This window comes from Cupressus sempervirens, chromosome 1, assembly GCF_028749045.1.
Source record: "Cupressus sempervirens isolate cs-2001-9-10 chromosome 1, ASM2874904v1, whole genome shotgun sequence".
Taxonomy (NCBI): Eukaryota; Viridiplantae; Streptophyta; class Pinopsida; order Cupressales; family Cupressaceae; genus Cupressus; species Cupressus sempervirens.
The window spans coordinates 161,047,533-161,067,404 of NC_143118.1; the positions used below are offsets into that span (position 1 = coordinate 161,047,533).

General features: G+C 42.9%; 1 protein-coding gene across 2 annotated transcripts in view; it reads left to right on the forward strand.

Moving 5' to 3' along the window:
• The window catches only part of LOC149576642 (E3 ubiquitin-protein ligase KEG-like), a 291,838-nt gene that overhangs the window by 207,652 nt on the left and 64,314 nt on the right, over positions 1-19,872 (forward strand). The gene's annotated exons all lie outside the window — the stretch shown is intronic.

Below are 19,872 nucleotides of genomic sequence, written 5' to 3' on the forward strand. Positions count from 1 at the left end.
TAATACCCTATATGCCCAAGGAAAGATTTTACCTCTGTCACATTGGTGGACGGCTGCATCTCCAATATGACTCGCACTTTGTCCTGATCTGTCTTCAGTCCCTCCTTACAGACTACGTGTCCAAGCAACCTTCCGTGTGGAACCATAAATCTGCACTTCTTCGAGGTCAGGGCCAAGCGCGCACGACGACACCTTTCCATACACTCGCCTAATGCTGCCAGATGTTTGTCCTCCACACTAAACATTGACCAATCATCCAAAAATGCCTCGATGTTTTCGACGGACATCTTATAAAAAATGTGTAGTATGATCCGCTGAAATGTCGCAGGCACATTGAATAGACCGAACGACATCCGATTATAGGCATACACCCCATCTTCTACGACAAATGTCGTCTTCAATTTATCCTCCTCTGCGATTGAAATCTGATTGTAGTCGGAAAAACTATCCATAAATGAGTAGATCTCATGTCCTGCTACCTCCTCCAGGATGCTGTCTGTGAATGGGATCGGGAACGGATCCTTGATGGTGACTGCATTCAAGCATCGGAAATCAACACATATCAGGGATACCCATTCACTAGTCAACACCTTGAAAATAATGCTGGCCTCTAGCATCTAATTGATTTCCTCCGTAACCTGGGCCGCATAATTTTTGTTCATTTTGTAGGGCCTCTTTCGTATGGGTATTGCTCCTTCAATCAATTGAATGCGGTGCACACACAATTCCGGCAGTACGCCCTTCAGGTCCTTGTACGTCCATGCAAAGACATCCTTGTACTCTAAAAATATCTTGAATGCTGCTGTCTTTAGTACTGGGTCCCAATTGTCTCCCACCAGTATGTTCCGTGGTTCCGCTTCGTCTCCCAAATTCATGGTCTGCAACACGACTTCATTGTATTTGATGGGTTCCCCTTTAGTGAACTTATGTGCCGGGGTCACATCGAGTGACGCATCCCCTTCATTTCAGTGAACTCCTTTGGAAATTCATCAGTATTGTGTTCTTCTATTGTCAGTACGTTGCAGGTTGGAAACAATTCATAATTCTCTATCTGCCAATGGTAAAGACCATTTACTGAATCCAAATCGTCATCTTCTTCCAGTCGTAGAACTCCCTCCTGATCTGGTTCCATACTTTGCCCCTTTTCATCCTCTTCTCCTTCAGAATCTGACGATAGGGCTTCTTCCTCGACCATCTGAGTGTGCAGATCGATGACATACTTCCGGCCTTTGCTTTCGAGTGATAAAGTATTTTTCTTCCAATCGTGCTTTGCTTTTGCTTGTATCAACCACCCCCGACCCAGAATAGCATCGTACCCTTTCCGCCTGAGAGGAATCACAACGAAGTCCAACAGGAATGGTTGTGTTCCAATTGTCACTGGTTGTGCTGTGAGTATTCCCAATGGCTTGATTCCATGTTGCTCGGCTGTTAATAGCTGGAAGGTAGGTAGCCATAATGTCGGTTGTCCCAACTTTTTCCAAGTATCCTCTGGTAGCACATTGACATCGGATCCTCCGTCCACGATCGTGTCCATTAGCACAGTCCCGAGAATGCCCATTTCAACAACTGCCGGATAGCGTCCGGATGAAAGAGCTAACAGCATCAGGTCTTCTGCACTTGTACCCCCCTGTTTCTCCTTGTCTTGCTCTACGGGTTGCTTAGCACTCGGGACTATATTTGTGAGGGCCGTACGGAGTTGAGGCATAGTGAGCAACAAATCATTTATCCTTATGGGTATCTCAGCTTGCAATATTTGCTGTACAATGTTTTGTTCTGCACAGTTCCGTACGGAGGTACTTGACGTGTCCTTCAAGTGTGTCGTTTCTGCCTGTGTTGCTTTCTAGATCTCTGCCCGTGCTTCCTCTAGTCTCTTCTTTTCTTCCGCTGGGTCAGGGTATAGCTTCGCCTGCTTCCGAGTGATTGCCAGAACTTCTTCCTCATCCATCCCGACAGTAATCAAGTTGACTCTGGACTTCGGGCACTTAGTATCGTCATGATCGCCAGGTCTACACCATCGGTATAGCAACTTTGGTGTGTTCGTCGTTGTGCACTCTCGGGCGAAGTGACCCCACAGATTGCATGCGCGGCATTGAACAATTGGCCGACCATTCGCATCGTACTGAATTCGACTCCTACCATTATTGTTGTTGCCGCTATTGTTGTTATTGCTATTGTTGTTTTGACCGCGCCTGTTATTTTTGTATCCACCTGATGTGGCACCTTCCGTACTGGTGTTCCTGTTCCCTCTTGACGGGGATGCCTCCTGTGTCAAGAACACTTGCTGCGGTGTTCTTGTTTTCAAATTGAAAGGGCATTCCTTTATCGAGTGTCCCAGAATTTGGCAAATCTCACAAAATTGATCTTTCGGGCAGGATCCCTTTGTATGGCCTTCTTTCTTGCACTCCGTGCACCATAGGTCATTGCCCTTAGTCTCCTTGTTCATGTTTTTGAACTCCTTCATCATTCGAATCATGTCCTTCTCGAGGGCACGAACCTTCTTGTTGTTTCCCTCGTCATCGCTGCTATCTTCTCCTGAAGATGCATCGTCCTCTGAATCGGACGAGCTGTTTTTCTTCTTCTTCTTTGTCTTCTGGTCACTTTCAAGGTTCATTGCCCGATTGTACACTTCATTGTATGTTGATGCTAGCACGTTCTTCATCTTTTTTCGCAGCTTCAAGTGAAGGCTTTCAATGAACCATCTTTTCTGGGGCCCATCTGTCGGCTTATTCTCCATTTTACTAATTAAGTCCTTCAATCTCCTGGCGAAGACCCGTACTGTTTCATTCTTCTTTTGCTTGGTATTGAATATCTCCGCTACAATTTCATTATCATCACTCAAAAATTGAAATTCTGCGATGAACTCCTTCTTAATATTATCCCAACTGTTTAATTTTTGTGGATCAGCATCAGTAAACCAATCAATTGCAACACCCTGTAGGGCATCAGGAAATTGTCGGATCCATTCGTTTGTATCTGTTATGCCATTTGCCCTCTACATCGTTTCACATGTTTTACAATGTCGAATGGGATCAGCTGCTTCATCACCATTAAATCTAGGCAACTTTTCCTTCGGACCTGTCACTGTATGTTGAGGGTTTTGTTGTGTACCTGCACTTCTTTGTACTTCCGTGCTGTTTTGAACACCCGCGCTGTTCTGCACACTCGCGTTGTTTCCAACACTCGGGCTGTTCTGAACACCGGCGTTGTTCTGCACACCGGCGCTGTTTTCTACACCCGCGCTGTTTTCTGCTTCCACGCTGTTTTCAACACCTGCGCTGTTTTCGACTTCCGTAGTGTTTGGTGAAGAAGAGGGTTTGTCAACCGAAGCTGTTCGTTCCGGAAGTATATCTTGGACGAAGAGGTCACTCCACGCTCGTGCTCCCTCGGCACTCTGAGCCGTGAAAGTCGATCTCCTTCCGTCAGGATTCTCTTCTCGTGGCGTATAAAGGTTCATAAACTCCTCCCTCGCTTCTTCCACCAAATCAAGCCGTTGTCAAGTCTCCTTCAACAATCCTTCCGCGCTCTTGTTTCCATCGACAATCTTCTAAAATCTCCTTCGACGCTCTGTCTGCTGAGCCAGAATTAAATTTTCCTACGTAACACGTATATCATCTTTTTCCTTCAGCTTATTCTTATCTTTGTTCAACTGATTCGGCATTTAATGCATATTCGCTTGCCTGCGTACCAGATCCATCGGGCAACGGCGCCAAATGTTTACCGCATAGGTTAATTAAGAATTGCACACAGACAATGAACACAAACACGAACAGCAGTACTCTTCTTATTATTATTCGCATATGCCAAACTGTACATTATGCTTCGATGATAAGATGAAAACAATGCTTCCCGAAGGGGTTATAAATACTTTCCGAAGAACTTTCCCGAAGGAGTCTGTCGACCAGATACATCATGTCTGCTACAAACTATTTACCCGTCGGCTATATAACAAGAACTTTCCCGAAGGTACCCGTCGGCTGATACAAAAACGTTTCCGAAGGGTCCTGTCGGCTGATACACAATTTCTACCGATGACAATATTAAAAACTTGTGATATGATTATAATGTTGACTGAGCCAATTTTTATAATACATTAAATGCTCTTTAAGGGTATTTCTAGATGTTGGAAAACAACAAGACAAAGGAATGTTGTGCTTACAGATATCTTGAATAGTTTTCTCAAACAAAAATCTTAGTGTGGGTTCTTTTGTAGCAAGAGATTCAACATAGAAACTTCTCTTTGATAGTTATTTTAGATTTTTAAAGCATAAATGTATTAAAGGTGTTTATAAAAAGATGAAGGTAAGGATAAATTTTAATGTCACCATCAAGCAAGACATTATCGTGATGAATGTCAAATGAGGTGTACAAAACTAGAATACTCTGTACTTGAACTTATATGCTCCATATTAGAGTGCACAAGCCTTTGCCAAACAGGCCAAATCAGGTTTTTCACGAAATTATGTACTGTATCCAAATAGAAGACGATTCACCTTGCAAAACATTGAACTAGATCCATGTAGGCTAGCCAATTATTATCATTAAATATTTTCAAGTTTGACTGCTTGCTGTTGTTTGGAAACAAAGGCAAGTTCATACAATGGATTTGGATAAGCTACCAAATCAAATAAATATGAACCATGCTACCCTCACTTCTGGTTGATGGAAGGAAATGCTAAAGAAACATTTTCATAATTCTGCTTGCAAGCATTCAAATTAGAAGTTCAACGATGTTAAAGTTTGTAGCTTTGGTTAGACGAGATCTATAATTAATATAAGAATCTATACATATCGATATAAAGTTATAAACATCAATATGATTGCATACTGATATATGTACACAGATATATATTCTGATTTTATTGATTCTGTATTTCTTGATCTGTCTATCATAACCGATATCATATATTGTATCACACTAATATCTCATACTTATCGATCCTTGTTTTGAATCAATATTGTTTGGAATACTACATATCGGGCTGCAATATCACAGTATTGGCTATTGATATCATTATCGATGGTGAACATGTAATTGTTGATTACTACATGTTGACTCCAATCAGGTATGATCGTGAATGGTCATGTCTCCATTTGGAGGCATGCCCATTCATAATCACACCCTTTTGTGATGTATATAACAGATCTTCCCGATTATGCTAACTTGCTAAGCATCGAAATTTATTAATGCTGGCATATCAAAGGAACATAAGCATCACAAGTTTAAGAGCATCTATGTTACTTACATAGTAATAAATGCAGATTTTGAAGCAAATCAAATTCATTGGCCTTTGTGGTTAAACCTGCAAACAAAATCGAGCATTAGTGAAGCTTTACATTGAAATCTGGTAAGAAACGTTACATGGTATCAAAGCCTTGTTAAGGAGAGATCTTATTAAGTTCAAGAGATAAGATTTCACATTAAGTTGCAGCCTCTCATTATTCTTCAATATGACAAACATGTTAAGATTCAAACACCACCTTACAAGTGTTGAAAACTTCGAATGCTGGAAACTTCGTATAAAAATGCTATTAAAAGAGAACAAATTAGATTCCTTTGTCAAAGAAGAAAAGGAAGAACCTAAAAATGATCTAGAGAAAACCGTATGGATCGAAAATAATGAGAAGGCCATGAAAATAATAGTGGATGCTGTTCGAGATCACATAGTGCTTATTGTGGCAAAACATGCAATAGCATATTGCATGTTTAAAGCTCTTGAAAATGCATTCATAGTAAATAACAGTGGTAAATAACAGAATTGAGAGATCAATTATCTTTATTCAGTTATGAGATTGACAACAAAGAGTTATCCCTAATAGCATTAGAAGAGTACCAAATTCTTGGGAGTCATTTGTACAAGGTATAAGTGCAAGATGTAAAATTCCAAAATTAGATCGATTAAGATCTGTTTGTCTTAAAGAAGAGTCAAGATTAATGAATAAAGGAAAACATAAAGCCTTAGATGAAGACATTCATGTTCTTAACACCAACTCTCGTAAGAAGGGTAAGAAGAAGAACATCAAGGGGAAAAGAAATTTTCATGGAAAAGAATAGTCAAAATAGAAGAAAGACTTGTCTAAAATTCAATGTTTCAAATGTGATCAATATGGACATTATGAACTAAATTGTCCAGATTGATAAAAAATTCAAACATCATTTGCCAAAACTGATAAATCAATCGAAGGTCAAGATTCTGAGAAATATGCCTTCTACTTAGCCTTGTGTATTCAAATATCAACCAACTCCAACACTTGGATAGTTGACAGTGGATATTCAAGACACGTCATTGGATATCAAGATAACCTAGAAAGCATGCAAATATAAACAAATGAAGAAGTTACAATTGGGGATGATTCTGTACATTTCGTAAAAGGAATTGGGACTTGCAGCATCAAATTGAAATCCGGAAAATCTATTCAACTTTCTAGAGTGCTATATGTAGCAGGTATTAAAAATGAATTCATATCTATATTAGCACTTGAAGATGATATATGGTTATAGAATTACATTCATGGAAGACAAAGTACTAGCATGGGCAAAGAATTCAACCATAAAGAAGGCTTAAACAATAGGAGCAAGACAAGGTCTATTATGTAAGCTTTGCACTAAGACTAATCTTGCACTTGTTCATGAGATTTCAGATTTAAATGAAATGTGGCATAGAAGATTAGGTCATATCAACTTTCGCGCTCTAACATCTATGGGGAAGTTGGTAACTAGAATGCCCAAATTAAGTCAAATTTAGAATGAATCTTGCAAAGGTTGTGCCTTGGGAAAAAACAAAAAAAAATCATTTCGTCATAGTTTGAGCAAAACTAAAGATGTGTTAGAACTAGTGCACTCAGACCTATGTGGACCTATGTCTACACCATCCATAGGAGGGTTCTTGTACTATGTGATATTTCTTAATGATTTTTCAAGGAAGACATGGATATACTTCCTCAAGTGTAAAGAATTTGAAGAGATTCTTTCTAAATTTCAAGAACTCAAAGCTATCACTGAAAACTCCTTAGTAAAGAAAATTAAAATTCTAGGAATAGATAATGGGAAAGAATACACTTCTGAAATATTTAAAGAAGTTTGCAAACTTGCTCGGATTAAGAGGGTGTTTATAGTTCCCTACAACCCTCAATAGAATGGAGTTGCCAAAAGGAAAAATATAACCATTGTAGAAGTTGCTAGGGCTATGCTATTTGATCAAAACTTGAGCATTCCATTTTGGGCTGAAGCCTCTAATACAATAGACTATATTCAAAATAGTTGTCCTCACTCACATCTAGACAACAAAACTCTTGAAAAAGAATTTTTAGGTATGAAGCCTGACATTAGCCATTTAAGGATATTTGGATGTCTTGTGTATGTTCATGTAGCTAAGGAGAAAGGACAAAGTTAGAACCTACTAGAAGGAAAGGAATTCTTATTGGTTTTACTAAAACAGTAAAGGGATATAGATTCTATATACCTGGACAGAAATAAGTAGAATTCAATAGAGATGTCATCTTTGAAGAAGACATTGTTTTCAAAAGAGCCAAAATTTCAGATGAATTAGATACAGATGACTTATCTTGTTCCCTAGAAGAGGTTCTTGCTCCTTAGATTTAGAGGGAGTACCTTGAAGAGACTTCAAATGAAAATGAGATACTTCCGGAGTGACACAGGTAAAGGATGAATGACTAGGGCCAAAGGCTCACCCAGCTATCCGAACCACCCTGAAAGAGTTAACACAGCAAAAACACAACACACTGAACAACAACCAAAGGAGGAAGAAGAGTGAAATACTTTTATTGATTCATCAAAATATCTTCCTACATGCTCAACTGTAAGGCCTTCTGGGTTACGGCAAAATACAAATACATTCACATTCAAAGATCCAAAAAAAAATTCGCACTTCCCACATCTGGTCTGCAATCCTCTTACAAAAATTGCCCATAACTCTAAAACTAAACACTCTATTTATACTTGCCAAAACAGCTTACAGATCATTCTACAACATAGGAAAGCCACAGGCTGGCTGACGACAAATATTAATTTCCTATACTAAATTAAATACGAGCTAACTTGGCCCAAACTGGAACCAGACACAGATTACTCGGCAAATGAAAGCTTTTCAAAACTAGAACTTGGTATCCATACGAACTTGGCATCCAAAGGAATCACTTGGTAGCTATTGCGAACTCGGCATCCTCCAACACTCGACAACCAAAGGGAATGACTTGGCATCCAAGGAACTTGACAACCAAAGAAAATCACTTGGAAACCAAAGGAACTTAGTATCAACTAAGAACCCGGCATCAATTGCAAACTGGTGCTCGGCAACAACTATGACTCGGTAGAAACTACCAGAAAAGAAACCAAAGTGCAGGATTACAAGACAACCCAGGATGCTTCTGCATCAGATAACTGGGGTTGAAAGAAATGATTCTCCTAAATCATGGAGATGTCACAACCTGAGCTGAATCCAACTCAGATTGAGAAAATCCAGGAAGCATCTTCTATAGGTTTCTTCTTCCACTTCACCAAATATTCATAGTAATCTTTTCCCCTTGTGCTCTTGCCAACCCTCTGATCCAATATATGTTCAACTTCTTCAGTCTGCTTCTTAGAATAATTCTCTGATACAACAACTTCGTCATCTGACTCATGGTACTTATACAAATCAGCAGCATTGAATATAGGAGATATGTCCACGTCATCAGGTAACTCTACTTCATAAGCATTATCACTGTCAAACTTCTTCAAGATCTTACAAGGTCCAAATTTCTTCATCTTCAGCTTACTATATGTTCCAACAAAAATTCTTCCTTTCTTCAGATGAACCATCACCTCATCACCAACTTCAAAATCATGATGTCTTCTAGACTTATCAACATTCTCCTTATACTGCTGATTACTTTGTTCCAACTTCAACTTCACTTCAGTATGCAAAGACTCCTTAAAATCAACAAATTCTTCTCTTGCAGTACTTCTCTTTTCTTCACCAACAACCTCTTTCAAATCTGATATACCTCTAGGATACATTACAGTAACAATCTCAAAAGGTGTTTTCCCTGTACTCCTATTCACAAAGTTGTTATATGCAAACTCAGCTTGTGCCAAAACTACTTCCCAATTGCTTGGCTTATCTCCATCTAAACATCTCAGCAAATTATTCAAGCTTTTATTTACAACCTCTATTTGTCCATCTGTCTGTGGATGGAATGTAGAACTAAACTTCAACTTAGTACCCATCTTCTTCCGCAAAGTTTTCTAAAAATAACCAACAAACTTACTATATCTGTTAGAAATGATACTTCTTGGTAATCTATGCAATCTCACAATCTCTTTAAAGAAAAGTTCAGCAATATTCTCAACATTTGACGCCTTCTTACATGATATGAAATGAGCCATCTTAGAAAATCTATCCACTACAACAAATATGGAATCATACCCCTTCATTATCTTAGGTAATCCAAGAACAAAATCCATACTAATGTCACTCCAAGGTTTCTCAGGAATAGTAATAGGTGTATATAAACAAGTATTTTAACTTACTCCTTTTGCAGTTTGACAAACTCCACATCTCTTTACAAATTTCTGAACATCCTTATACATTTGTGGCCAATAATACTTCTCTTTCAACAAACTCAATTTCTTATCAATTCCAAAATGTCTAGCCAATCTACCACTATGCTTTTCTTTAATCAGATTCAACCTCATAGAACTTCTAGGAATACACAACTAAATGCCTTTGAACAACATACCTTCTTGAATGAAATACTCATCATACTTATGTGATCTATCAAATTTGGTGCTTTGCACTTAATCCACGCCTCAGAAAAATCAGGATCAACATTAGACAACTCTTTCATTCCATCAAAACCAAGAACTTCAACCTTTGGTTCAGTCAACAAAGAACGTCTTCTACTCAATTCATCAACAGCTCTTTTAGTAACTCCACTCTTATGCTTAATAATAAATGTGAAATTCTGCAAGTATTGTAAAGCTTCATATGTCTTTGATTTAATTTATGTTGACTTCCCAAGTATTGTAAAGCTTTATAATAAGTATACAACACAAACTCCTTAGTAATCAAATAATGTCTCCACTTCTTCAATGCTTGAATAACAACATAAAACTCTTGATCATACACAGAATATGTCAGCCGACTGGATGGTCCCGGCGGTGTTTTTGTAGCCGACAGATTGACTGTCATTGGTGTTTTGTATGTTGTAGCCGATGGGTAAATAGTTTGTAGCGGATGTAATGTTGTGGCCGACGGACTCCTTCGGGAAGGTTCGGCGGATAGTATTTATATCTCGTCTGGGATCACTGTAAATCATTAATCATCTACTATTATGAATATCATGAAGCATAATGTATGTCTAGCATATGCGAATATAGTTCTGCTATTCTGGTCCATTGTCTATATGCGTTGATTTCGTGTTTGTGTTCATTATCTGTGTGCAATTCTTAATTAAACTATGCGGTAAACATTTGGTGTCGTTGCTTTATGAATTTGGAAGGTGGGAGGAATGAAGATTAATGCCAAATCAGCTTAACAAGGATCGGAATAAGGTCCAGGGAAACGATGGAATCCGTACTGCGCAAGAGAATTTAATTCTGGCACAGCAAGCCAAACGCCGACGGAGATTTCAGAAGATTACCGACAGAAACCAGAGCGCCGAAGAATTGTTGGAGGAGACTCGGCAGCGGGTGGAATTGGTGGAAGAAGCATTGGAGGAGTTCTTGAATTTGTGTTCACCGATAGAAGAAAATTCAGACAGAAGACAATCAACTCGCACGGCTCGCAGTGCCGAGGGAGCATGAGCGTGGAGTGACCTCTTTGTCCGGGATAGACTTCCGCGAGAAACAACTTTAGAAGATCCTTCTTCGTCACCAAGGTTCGCAACTGTTGAGACCTCCGGTGTGGGAGTTTAGACCTCCAGTGTGGGAGTGCAGACTGCCGGTGCGGGAGTGCAGACCTCTGGTGTTGAAGTAAATAGCGTCAGTGTCGCAGGGCCCAGTAACGCCTCTCTACCAAATTTACTTGTGATGGCGGGACCCAAAGAAAAGCTGCCGAAGTTTGAGGGCAATGGTACAGCTGACCCCATCCGACATTGTAAGACATGTGAGATGATCTAGCGAGCAAATGGAATCACAGATGCCAACAAATGGGTCAGGCAATTTTCGGCAACCCTATGGGGTGTGGCGATTGATTGGTTTTCGGATATAGATCCACAAAAGCTAAATGGTTGGGATAACATTAAAAGGAGTTCCTGGCGGAATTTAAACTCTTGGGGGATGATAATGAAATCGTAGTAGAGATTTTCAATACCAAACAGGGGAAGCACGAAACTGTCCGCGTCTACACCAAGAGATTAAAAGACTTAATCAACAAAATGGAAAGCAAGCCGGTGGATGGATTGCAGAAAAGATGGTTCGTAGACGGCCTATGCTCAAAATTGTGGAGGAAAATGAAAATTGTGCCACCGTGGTCATATGTGGACGCGTACAACAAAGCACTGGACTTTGAAAGTGAACAGAAGACAAAGAAGAAGAAAACTAGCTCCTCTAATTCTGATGATGACGAGCCTGCCGGAGATGATAGCAGCGACGACGAAGGAAGCAACAAGAAGGTTCGTGTCCTGCAGAAGGATATGGTTCGCATGATGAAGGAGTTTTAAAACATGCAGAAGGAGCCAAAAGGCAGTGAGCTGTGGTGTACAGAGTGTAAGACAGATGGTCATACTAAAGGATCGTGTCCGAGGAACCAATTTTGTGACATTTGTCAGATCATGGGCCATTTGACAAAAGAGTGCCCCTTTAACATAAAGACAAGAGGATCTCCGTAGGTGCTTCTCACACAAGAGGCTTCCCCATCGGGTAGTAGCGGAAACACGAATACTGCCGGTGCTACATCCGGAGGATACAGGAATAATCGGCGTGGACAGAACAATAACAATACCAATACGAGCAGAAGCCGGATCCAATATGATGCAAATGGACGGCTGATTATTCAGTGCCGCACATGTAACTTGTGGGGGCATTTTGCGCGGGAGTGTCCAACGGCGAATACACCTCAACTTTTGTGCCGATTGTGCGGACCCGGCAATCACGACGGCTCAAAGTGTCCAAAATTCGGAGTGAACTTAATCACTGTCGAGGCAGATGAGGAAGATGTTCTAGCAATTACGCTGCAACAAGCAAAAGAATACCCGGACCCCACCGAAGAAAAAAGGAAATTTGCGAAAGCACGGGCCGAGGTTGGAAAAGTATCCCAAGCAGCAACACCTTCGTACACCACCGACACTTCAGCGAGGAATTCCGCAGAACAAAACATAGTACGGAAAATTTTGCAAACGGAGGTGCGAGTAAAGGTAAATGATTTGCTTCTCAGCATGTCTCAACTTCAATCTGCTCTTTCAAATATTGTAGGAGACTTAAATCAAGGGAAGGAAAAGTCATCGGGAGAACCAAGTCGAGGGAAGGAAAAGTCATCGGGAGAACCAATTCGAGGGAAGGAAAAGGAAATTGCTGTAGGAGGAGAAGATCAGATGTTGCTGGCGCTAACATCTAGATGGCACCCTACAGTCGTCGAGATGGGCATACTTGGACATGTTCTCACAGACACCATAGTTGACGGAGGGTCCGGCATAAATGTATTGCGAGAAGAAACCTGGAGGAAACTTGGACAGTCAACATTGTGGCCTCCAAGATTTCAGCTACTGACCACCGATCAACATGGCATTAAACCATTGGGTATTCTCATGGAACAGTCGATAACCATTGGCACTCAGCTGTTCTTGATGGATTTCGTGGTGATTTCGTTGAAGAGGAAAGGCTATGACGCCATCTTGGGCCGCGGGTGGCTTATCGAAGCAAGAGCCCGACACGACTGGAAGAAGAACACCTTATCACTGAAAAGTAAAGGCCGTCGATTCGTCATTGATCTACATACCCAAATGGTAGGGGAAGAGGCTCTGTCGTCAGATTTTGAGGGAGAGGAGTATGAAGGTAGACAAAGGATGGAACCGGATCAGGAGGGCGTCCTCCGATTGGACGGGGCATCAACGGATGACGACTTGGATTTCGTCAACGGTCTCTACCACTAGCAAATGGAGGACTATGAATTATTTCACAGCTGCAATGTTCTGTCAATTGAGAACGAATATCCGAAGGAGTTTAGTGAAGTAAAGGAGGGGGAGGCACCGTTGGATGTTACACCTGCCCATGCATTCAGTGAAGGGGAGACAATCAAGTATAATGAAGCTATGCTGCAAACGATGAATTTGGGGGACGAGGCAGAGCCGTAGAACATACTGGTCAGAGATAATTGGGATCCAGTACTCAAGGCTGCAACATTTAAGATATTTTTGGAGTACAAGGATGTGTTTGCATGGAGATACACGGACCTCAAGGGGGTACTGCCGGAATTGTGTGTGCACCGCATCTCGCTGGTGGAGGGAGCTATACCTGTACGAAAGTGACCCTACAGGATGAACAAGAACTATGCGGCACGGGTTATGGAGGAAATCAACTGGATGTTGGAAGCTGGCTTTATCTTCAAGGTACAGACCAGCGAATGGGTGTCGCCAATAGTCATCTCATTGAAGAAGGATACTGCTCAGATCCGGATATGCGTCAATTTCAGATGCCTGAATGCAGTAACGATCAAGGACCCTTTTTCGATTCCATTCACAGATAGCATTCTGGAGGAGGTTGCGGTACATGAAATCTACTCCTTTATGGACGGGTGCTCCGAATACAATCAAAATTCTATAGCAGAGGAGGATAAGTTGAAGACAACGTTTTTCGTCGAAGATGGGGTCTACGCGTACAACCGGATGCCATTTGGGTTGTGTAATGCGCCGGCCACATTCCAGCGGATTATATTGCATATCTTCGACAGGATGTCCATGGGAAACTTCAAAGCCTTCCTGGATGATTGGTCAATATTTAGCACGGAGGACGGACACCTGGTAGCACTTGGTGAATGCATGGAGAGATGTCGTAGAGCCCGGATAGCGTTGAATCCCAAGAAGTGCAGATTCATGGTTCCACACAGAAGGCTACTCGGACACATTGTCTGTAAGGAAGGGTTAAAGACGGATCCCGACAAGGTGAGAGTCATCCTTGAAATGCAGCCATCTACTAATGTGATGGATGTAAAATCTTTTCTCGGGGATATAGGTTATTACAGGAAATTTATTAAAAATTTTGCCAAGGTGTCCCAACCGTTAGATAAGTAAACCTGCAAGGAAGAATCATTTAGATGGGATAAAGAGTGGGACGAGGCATTTGAAGGGCTAAAGGTACAATTGGCTACGGCACCCATCCTAGCATATCCAGACTGGAATAAAGAGTTTCATGTTCATGTGGATGCCTCCAACTATGCGATTGGTGCGACCTTGGCATGGACTGGTAATCATGAACTAAATCACCCAATATACTTTGCTAGCCGGTTGTTATCAAAGGCCGAGCAAAACTACAACACGACTGAAAGAGAAGCATTGGGGATGGTTTATGCTATGCAAAAATTCCGCCATTATTTGCTTGCTACACCGTTGGTGTTCTATGTTGATCACCAGGACCTGTTGTACATGATTAATAAAGCTGTCATCCAAGGGAGGATCAGCAGATGGTTACTCCTATTGCAGGAATTCACTTTCAAAATCATTGTCCGGCTAGGAAAGAAACATGTCAGTGCCGACCACCTGTTGCGGATCAAAATAGGGGAACCAACGGAGGGTGTGAATGACGACTTCCCTGACGCACAACTGTTTCAGATTGGGGTATTGCCAGAATGGTACAGGAGTATTGGCGAGTACCTATCAACAGGACAGTTTTCCACTGGGATGTCAGCGAATGATAGGCGCAAGTTGATAATCAGGAGTCGCACGTTTCAATTGATCAATAGATTGCTCTACAAAATGGGGCCAGATCATATTCTTTGGCGGTGTGTGCTGGAAGAGGAGATACCGTAGGTGTTAAAAGAAGCACATGAGGGTCCTGTGGGAGGACACATGGGACCCGACACCACTGCACGGAAGATATTGCTCGTAGGTCTCTGGTGGCCGACGGTGTACAATGACGCGCGAGAATGGGTCGTTGGATGTGACACTTGCCAACGGGCCGGGAGGTCGTTGAAGAGAGATTTCATGCCACTTCACCCTTCACATGCGCAGGAACTTTTTGAGAGATGGGGATTAGATTTCATTGGACTATTGAGGGTCAGCACTGCAAAATTTATTTATGAATAGATCATTACCAGGTATGGAATCCCGTTACAACTAACAAGTGATAGGGGAGGTCATTTTGTTAATCATGTTATTCGACTGCTCACCACTCAGTTTAAGATTTATCATTCACTGTCGAGTCCGTACTATCCAAGAGCAAATGGACAGGCAAAGGCCACCAATAAAGTCCTAGTATCCATCATCTACAAATCCTGCGCAGTTGAAGGTGCTGATTGGGAGGAAAACTTACCCACTGCCCTGTGGGCTTACCGCACGGCGTACAAGGTGACGACAGGGCATACACCATTCCAGTTAATGTTTGGACAGGAAGCAGTAGTCCCAGCAGAATTCATGATCCCGAGTCTCCGAATAGCGTTGGAAAACAAGTTAGATGACGACGGAAGCTTCCAAGAGTGGTTAAATAATTTGAATAAGTTGGAGGAGAAACGTTTGTTGGCACAGTGGGCAACGGAAGTGGCACAGAACAGACACAAGGTCTGGCATGATAAGCACCTGAAATGTAGCAGATTCCAGCCGGGATAGTTAGTATTGAAATATGATGGTCGCAATGAAATCAAGCCGAGAAAATTCACGGTGCCGTGGGTTGGACCATACCAGATCCGAGAGGTTGGCGACAATGGAGCAATCAAACTGGCAACCTTGGATGGACAGGAGATGGCTCAGTCAGTTAACGGATCTAAATTGAAAACATACCGCACAAGAAGGATGTCGTCGTCGCCCAGTGCTCACATGAATCCTCCGTCGTCGTCATTAAAGGACTGTGAGGCGGCGACACCAACTGGTGGTACCTCTGTTATTTAATTTGAAAAAAATAAAAAAAATAAAAATATGGAAAAAAAAAGGCTCGCAGGCAGTTCGTCCATGGGTGTAAGAAAGGCCCCGCGGGCAGTCTGTCCGCAGGTGAAAAAGGCAAAGGCCCCGTGGATAGTCTGTCCACGAGTAAATGAAATGCCCCACGGGCAGCCTATCCGTGAGCTCTAAATTCTCTACTTCTCTGCTGGAAAACATCCTGTGGTTAATTTCCTCCTCCGGCCTATCCTGTCCGCGGCAGCTTCCGCGTATCACATACAGTAAGACCGCACGAGAAGAAGAATAAGTTTTTCGCACGGGAAGGATTTGCTCTATTCTGGCCGAAGGCACTCGACCCTACATTCTTTGCTTTGGGATTTTAGCCGTGATTTATGCATGCAGAGTTTGAACCAATACTGGACGTCTGTAGGAACTAACGTTTTCATTGTTTTAAATATCAGTAAGACGCCTATCAAGAAGGTGCAGGGATTATAGCAGCTGGACAACCGTCAAGGTGAAGCGTTTTGATTTCATCATTAGTAAGGGTTGCGTTAACCACAAGGAGTTTGAAAAGCATGCTGTCACACACTCCTTCCGCAGGGTAGAAGAGTGGAGGAAAACGGATTCAGTCTTGGACCTCCTCGCCAGGAGCTTGACGCATTTCTTTTGCAAGAGGGCAACCGAGGGCAACCGCACCCAGCGGTCGTCTAGCTTTTCTCCCCCATGGGGGGACTGGGCGGACAATTTTTCCGTGGAAGGTAATTTACCGAGCACTTCCATTGCCTGCCACGGGAGTAAGGAGGGAATATATGAGAAAGAAGATACCATTTTGCATGGAGTCAACGGGCAAGCGGAAGCCGTGGAAGAGTCAGTTGGCAGCAAATATGGAGAAGAATTCAAGAGTTTTGGCATCGGGGGTTCGAATTGTAGGTCCCTCGAGTTCTAGTAGCAAGAAGCAGAAGACCAAGGAGGAACTCACTTATCTCACTGTCCAGTTTGAGAGTCTTAGTGGGAGCGAATGCCGGAGGTGCTGGCAGGAGACCGTGGAGGCAGACCAGATTAAACAGATTTTGATGCAGGCACAAGTGCATTGGGCCATCCAGCTTCCCATCTTTTCCATCCGGTTGTTCGAATCAGTATTGCGCACCATGATAAAGACATATAGCGCCCAGAGCAGAATAAGTACATTCTTGTACAAGCAGCAGCAGATGATTGTGTCCTTTAAACCTAGGAATTTCACTAGGGTTTTCGGCATCCCTGGCTTAGATGGTAAAAAGGTGGAAATCAAGAACCATAAACTCTCACGGGAACGAAAGGAGCATTGGATAGATCTAGTGTGCAGGAACCTTACACCCGTGGAGCGGTAGGCAGCGGTTCAGGGGTCAAAAGGCAGAGGGCTTCGCAGGGACTTTATTCGGGAGGGTCACTGGCGGTGTATCATGGACGTCATCAAGAGCAGATTGACAAGTGCCACTCGAGCTTCAGATATAGTATTGCCACAAATTGTGTTTATGAATGGTATCATGCAGGGAGTGGTACATGATTGGGCCTCAGTGCTTGCCGACAGGATAGAGGAATTCATGATGCTTCAGCACCGAACATTTTTTATGCCACACCATGCCATCGAGCTGTTTCTGGAGGCTGTAGCTAGCCAGATTCCACTGGATGATTTTGAGGCTACTCCAAGGGGCAAGTTGGCAAATGGGGAGCCTCCCATATTCTTTTGGCGACACTTGGATACAGGAGGATCAGCAGCAGGCCACAAGAAAGTACTTCGCGGACTGGATGCTTCTGGAGAGACAAATAGCAAATGGGAGGGCACTTTGGTGACTGACAGGGATGAGTCTGTGGAAGAAGAGGTGAGCACATCGGCGGAAGTTGGTGGTAAGGCAACGGGTAGTGGGCCCACATTCTTTACCCCTCTTCAGCTGTCAACTTCGGCGCACTTGACTACCTTTCTGATAGTCATTCCGCCATTTGATCAACGCCATGCCTCGGTCCTTATGACTCCTCCAGCAGAGGCAGATGTCCCATGGGCAATGACGGAGATGGTCCCACAAACAGCGACAGATGTTATCCCATGGACAGTCGCCGAGATATTGTCGACGGCTGTAGCGGAGGTGATTCTAGTTGTACCAGCAGATGTCACCGTCGCAGTCTCATAGAGAGCATAGTTGCCACCACCGGAGCCTGAGCTGTAGGTTCCGTTGGAGGTCATTGATTGTGATGCAGTTGTCACTGTTTCGTCATCTTTTTTAGTAGAGGCCGAGTCAGCCCAACCAGTACCAGAGGAGAACATGGAGCTCGCACAGTCAGACCAACCAGAGGTGATGGATAGAGCTAGTGTGTTTTTGAGGCAGCAGTTCCGACTCACTCCGGCCAAGCAAGGTCTGTCCATTCAATCTCCTAGGCATTCAGGAACATCATTGGCAGCACCCGAGCCTCAGCTTCAGGAGGAGGGAATGCCACATGCCGTGTTTGTGCCGACAGTAGAGAAGGTGGCACCGGATGTGGGCATGGCTCCCGCTGATGAGGAGGAGAACAGTGATGCGGAATGGTCATTGGAGGACTTCGCCAAGGAGGATTACGGGTCAGATGAGGACAGGTGTCGGGATTACCTCAGGACTATGAAGTCTGCGTTGAAGAAAGGACACGATGTGGCAATTTAGGCCCTGACTCAGCGGAGGGAGTGGCATTTGATCAGAGCATATATCCGTGGGATCTGTCCTCGACGATTTCAGACTTGTTTTGTAGACAGGTGTTGACCTGCAGTGGAGATAGCTGAGATGTTCGCAGATTGGGCTACTGAGCCGGAGTTGGGACCCACTGACACCCCTATGATGAAGTTGGCACATGAGATTGTGGGATTGTACAAGGATGTTTACTATGGACGTCGGCGTGTGGAGGCGGACAGGGTTGCAACAGAGAGATCATTGGCAGCTGAGAGTGAGGCTAGACAAAAGCTAGCTGTCGACTTGGCTGACTAGCAGGCAGCATGGGCCGCAGAGCGGGCAGCACTACTGGCAGATATGGCAGCAGCGGTACAGGAGAGGGATGTGGCTAGGCAAGGTACGGAGGCGGCAGTCCAAGATAAGGATGTGGCTGAGCACAAGATGCAGTTAGCTAGGACACAGGCTAGGGATGCGATGCTTCTTCTAAAGGAGGCCGTTGAGGTTAATTCTCAGATTCAGACAGATCTTCGCATCAGGACAGAGCAGGTGTATGAGTTATATCGCCAACAACACACTTCTGGGACGCCCCCTTCTCTTTAGTATTTCTTTTCTTGTTTGTAAGTTGTCTCCTAATTTTGTTAATCGTCAGGAGACAACTTTTCTTTTGGGGGGGGATGGTGTTAGCAAACTAGATGGTCTCGGCGGTGTTTCTATAGTCGACGGATTGACTGTCATCGGTGTTTTGTATTTTGTAGCCGACGGGTAAATAGTTTGTAGCAGATGTAATGATGTGGCCGACGGACTCCTTCGAGAAGGTTCAGCGGATAGTATTTATATCCCGTCTGGGATCATTGTAAATCATTAATCATCTACTATTACAAATATCATGAAGCATAATGTATGTCTGGCATATGCGAATATAATTCTGCTATTCTGTTCCACTGTCTGTATGCGTTGATTTCATATTCGTGTTCATTATCTGTGTGCAATTCTTAATTAACCTATGCGGTAAACAAAATACTTCCTTTTAGCATCATTCAACTTTTCGCTAAAGAAAGCAACAGGTTTACCTCCTTGACTTAATACAGCTCCGATTGCATTACGACTTGTATCACATTCAACTTGGAATACTTTGTTGAAATCAGGCAAAGCCACTACAAGTAATTCAATAACCTTT